The sequence below is a fragment of the Heteronotia binoei genome, chromosome 8 (genome assembly GCF_032191835.1).
Source record: "Heteronotia binoei isolate CCM8104 ecotype False Entrance Well chromosome 8, APGP_CSIRO_Hbin_v1, whole genome shotgun sequence".
NCBI classification, from domain to species: Eukaryota; Metazoa; Chordata; class Lepidosauria; order Squamata; family Gekkonidae; genus Heteronotia; species Heteronotia binoei.
In genome coordinates, this window is record NC_083230.1 from 5,891,442 (window position 1) to 5,896,901 (window position 5,460).

Consider the following 5,460-nt stretch of genomic DNA (forward strand, 5'->3'; position numbering starts at 1 on the left):
GCTGCAAGTGGAGGAGTGGGGAATCAAACCCGGTTCTCCCAGATGAGAGTCGGCACACTTAACCACTGCACCAAACTGGGAACTGGGCCTTGAATTCAGCAGGAGCTCACAGGAGGACAGCTCCTGAACCTTTCTGAGGGTTCCTCCTCTTTCTCCCGACCTACCTCGTCCATTGAATAGTAGGTGCAGCTGCATAACAATCCCTGGATTAGGAGAGTGGGCAGCCAGCCAGCCACCAGGAGCTTTGCCACACACCCAGCAGCCCTCAATAACCCCTGGAGAAGCCTGCACCCCCCTTTCTCCACTTCTTATGTGATTTTGGCGGCAGGTGGCTTGCTGGCCTTTTGACTGGGGGGCGGCGGCCAAGGAGAGCCCCAGGTGAGCGAGGCCTGCTCGGGGTGGCTGGATCTCTAGCCAGCCCAAACAGGCCTTGCTTGCCTGGGGCTCTCCTTCCTTGCATTGGGATGCTTTTGGCTGGTGAGGGGTGGCGGCATATGCTAATGGGTTATGCTATTGGGCTCCACCTGCTGGGAACAACGGTGGCGATTTTCAGTGTTCCCTCTAAACTGAGTTAGTGTGAGCTAGCTCACAGATTTTTAGCCTCCGGCTCACACATTTTTTGTCTTAGCTCAGGAAGGATGGCCCCAGAATTCACTGATTTATGCAGCAGCTCACAACTTTAATTGGATGGACTACAACTAGGACATACATGTCCTTTTGCGATTTACCTAGCTTTGCAGAAACACCATTTGGCAGGGAATTTTACTACCTTTTATGGCTATCCAGACCAAATGGCCAAGCCACACTGTTTTATGTGACCATGTGATCAGTTTGCCTTCTTAATCGACAAACTGCATGTATTCCAGCCGCAATACCTGCTTCCCCTCGTCTGACTAAGTGTGCTTAGAGAGCACACGAAAGCTTACGTTCTAAATAAAATTTGGTTTGTCTTAAAGGTGCAACTTGACTCCTGCTTTGTTCAACTGCTTGACCAACACGGCTGCCCACCTGGATCCAACTTTCATGCCAGTCGCTCACGAAGTAGAATTTTTGCTCCCAAGACTCTGCAGCTTCGAGGGAATATTGGTGGCGACGTGTACCAGGGAGAAGGGATCGGCCTCTCTGCTCCTCATAGCATGCAGACTGCAAGATCAAATCAGTCAGTCCGAAGGGAAATCAATCCAGACTGTTCCTTGGAAGGTCAGATGCTGAAGCTGAAGCTCCAATACTTTGGCCACCAAACGAGAAGGGAGCACTCACTGGAGAAGAAGACCCTGATGCTGGGAAAGGCAAAAAAAAAAAAGAAGGGGACCAGCTCAACATTAGGAAGAACTTCCTGACCATTAGAGCAATTCCTCAGTGGAACAGGCTTCCTCGGGAGGTGGTGGGCTCTCCTTCCTTGGAGGTTTTTAAACAGAGGCTAGATGACCATCTGACAGTGATGAAGATCCTGTGAATTTAGCGGGCGGTATTTGTGAATGTCCTGCATTGTACAGGGGGTTGGACTAGATGACCCTAGAGGCCCCTTCCAACTAGTGTTGCCAATCCCCAGGTGGGGACAGGGGATCCCCCGGTTTGGAGGCTCTCCCCCCACTTCAGGGTCATCAAGAAACAGGGGGAGGGGAGGGGAATGTCTGCAGGGCACTCCATTATTCCCTATGGGAGACTTATTCCCGTAGGAAATAATGGAGAATTGTTCCACGGGTATCTGGGGCTTGGGGGGGGGCTGTTTTTTGAGGTAGAGGCACCAAATTTGCAGCATAGCATCCAGTGACTCTCCCCAAAATACCCCCCAAGTTTCAAAAAGATTGGACCAAGAGGTCCAATTCTATGAGCCCCAAAAGGTGCCCCTATCCTTCATGAGTTCCTATGGAAGGAAGGCATTTAAAAAGTTGTGCGGCCCCTTTAATTGTGATGGCCAGAACTCCCTTTGGAGTTCAATTGTGCTTGTCGCACCCTTGCTCCTGGCTCCACCCCCGAAGTCCCCAGATATTTCTTGAATTGGACTTGGCAACCCTACCAATGACACCTTTAAGATCAACAAAGTTTAATTCTGGGCAGGGTTTTTTTTGAGCAAGAACACAGAGGAATGCAGTTCCAGCGGGCTTAGTGTCAGGGTGTGTGTTCTAATATGCAAATGAGTTCCCGCCGGGCTATTTCTACAAAAAAGTTCTGTGTGAAACACTGGTGATGTCAGGGGGTATGGTCTAATATGCAAATGAGCTCCTACTGGGCCTTTTCTGCAAAAAAGAGAGATGCCCTGATTCTGGGTATGAGCTTTTGTGTGCACTTACACTTCCTCAGATATAATGAAATGGAAGAAAACCACGCAAACTTATAGATGAAGGCTGAACAGCAAATTAGCATATAAATATGCTAACTTTGTTCTACATCTTGTGGCAGTGAGTTCTGGCAAGTCCACTACTCATTGTGCAAAGTTGCATTGCCTTTTACTTGTCTTGAATCTACCGACAGTCAGCTTTGTAGAGTGACTCTGAGTTCTAGTATTATGAGAGAAATTTCTATACATCATCTTGTACACTTGTCATGTCACCCCTTGATTACCTTTTACTAAACTTAATTTTCTCCAAACTGATTTGTCCCTTGAACTTTTTGAATTGGTTTGTTGACACCACTCATGATTTCAAATAGATCTCACACCTGAAAACTACACACACTAACTTGTATCACTTGGCCACCACTATACAGATAGGATCACCAAATACAATTATATTAGATGTTAAGCTTCTGTGGCATGCTCATTACCATAAGAAACTGTTGCTTATCTCACAGTATGGGAAAGAATATATTCTTCCACATTTACAACTCCATCAGACAGACAACACAAATGTGCAATGTTCATTATTTTGTCCATGATCATTTGCATGTAGACCAGCCCTTTTCATCTGTTTGCATGTAGAGCACCCAAGGTGACTATCTGAGCCAGGATGAGTGGCCATTTAGAGCATAACCAGATAGAAGTAACACTATGTGGAGAGATGGAACTTGTGTTTGGATGCAGATTTACATGCCTGGTTCTTGCTTCAAAAAAGAATACTGTATGCACATTGAAGATCTTTATTTGGATCAGAGCAGAACAAAAAAGCAAAACAATCTGGTGATATGGAAACTACATGGATATGGAAGTAAAAATTATATAACTGAACATTAGTTCAACGATGCATGTTGCATATGCTGCTATGCTGCTGAGAAATACCATCTGTAGGACCACAAACAGTAACAGAAGAACTGAAACATCAATATAACCTGATCCACCTATGTTAAAAAAAAATTTCCATAGCACCAAATATCTTGTTTTAAATTGTTTGTACATATTTTTATTGTTTTAAAACTGTTAATTCAAATTGTTTTTACCATGACTGTTAGCTGCCCAGCGTCCACTTGCGGAGTGGGCGACAGATAAATCCAAAGGAAATAAATAAATATGTCTACTAGTATAGTAAGAAGCTCTGTGCTCTTTCCAGCTTTCCATACATTACTGTATAACTGAAGAAAAGTAAAATATCCCCCCACAATGCAATGGAATTTCCCATAGCAAATCTAACTGATGAAAAAACAACAGCAACCAGACACCCCCCCGCATTATTACAATTCCTGAACAAATTTTAAGAGAAAGACTAAATCAGGATATTTTAAAATAATTTTTAAAAATAGACCACCCAGTTTTGACAAACCCTATAGAGCAGGGGTGTAGAATTCATTTCCTATGAGGGCAGGATCTGACATAAATGAGACCTTGTCTGGCCAGGCCATGTGCATCATAAAATGTAATGCTAGGTAGCAGAGATATAAACTTTATAAAGGACACAGACAAACATAATTGAAGATTTTTTAAAAAAAACAAAACTCTTGATTAGGGCTCTTGCAATATTTGTTTATTTAACAGTTTCTGATAACTGACACCTCACTCTGAATTATTGCATGAAAATCTGGAGATGATGTCTGTGCTGTAGCAATCTTGAGTAGGCTGTCCAGGTGTTGTTCAGGTGCGTATCTGTAAGTTGCAAACTTACTTTTGATTGACATTTATTACAGAAATCTCATGGTCAATGCTTTGAGCCTAAGACCCAGGGGAAAACATGAAATGGCTGGACATTGTGAGCTTTTGTACATAAGCTGCCTTGTGCTGGTCAACCAATGAGAAAACAGAGGCTTTGCTCTATAGCTCCTGTGCAATTGAGCAAGCCTGGCAAAGCAAGCTGTGACACTGAAGGAAGCAAGAGAGACGGAAGCAGACAACAGTGAGTTGCTCTCTGGTCTGATAGGAACCCTCCAGGGGCTTGATCTGGCCCCTTGGGCTGCACGTTTGACATCCCTGCCATAGAGTTTTAAAAGCAAAAGACATTCAGAGGTGGTTTGCTATTGTCTGCCTCTGTCTAGCAACCCTAGACTCCCTTGGTGGTTTCCCCTCCTACTAACCAGGGCTGAAAGCAGCCAAGATCGAAAGAGGTCAGGCTAGTGTGGGTGATCCAGGTCAGGACAAAAGGTTTACGTTTAATTCAAATTTCTGGAGTGAAATTTTATATAAAGTCTTTTATTAGAATGTCATATATCACTTAAAACAGACGAGAAATTCCTTGTAGTAGTCTGTCTTAGGTATACACAGAGAAATAATTATAATTACTTTGACTTAATTGTACAAAACAACGTAGAATATTGAGGTTCTTAACAAAGAGTCTCAAAACAACTACGCTGATATTTTGTAAGCATCTGCTTGGCAATTCTTTCCCTAAGTAAGACTTCAGTCGAATCCACCCGAAGCGGAGTTGAGGGAAGCGGCGGCACCACCCACCTGTCAAGTAATGTGAATCTTTGGTAGTATGATGCTAACTGAATGTATTTGTAAGGCTCCATGAATGTTACTAACCATGAACTAAGCTGGGCGCATCAAAGCAGAAAATAGGCGGCGTGTCATTCGCGCCTCTCTCGCCTTTACTAACAAATGCAGGAATGTGCTCTTTGAAGATAAGCGCCTCCAGGGACAGGTTCTCAGGCCTAGTCCCAGGAAAAGACACCACAGGGGAGATAAGAAGTTTACCCTGTGGAGATTCACAGGTGAACACAGCATTGTTTAGAAATTGTAGCTTTGTTTAGAGAACCTTTGATGTGCCATCTTTAAGTATGCCCTCCGATGTCACTATGTATCAGTTCCAACACCTAGCTCAATTGAAGCATCTCGGATTATCCATAAACCGTACTTTGTTTCAATCCAAGGACTGGTTACTTTGAGATCTAATGTCCAGTACTCACTGCTCCTTGTGCACAACACGCCTTTCGAATGAGACCCACTAACCTTGCAGCGGATCACAGACTGCTCCGTTTAGTTCTTTCTCCTGACCTCCTGCTGGAGAGCCGCGCAGCCTCCCGCCCCCCCCCTGCTGTCCGGCGCCATTTTGGATCGCCTCAATCGCGGCATCCGCCGGAAGCGCCCCCGCCCGT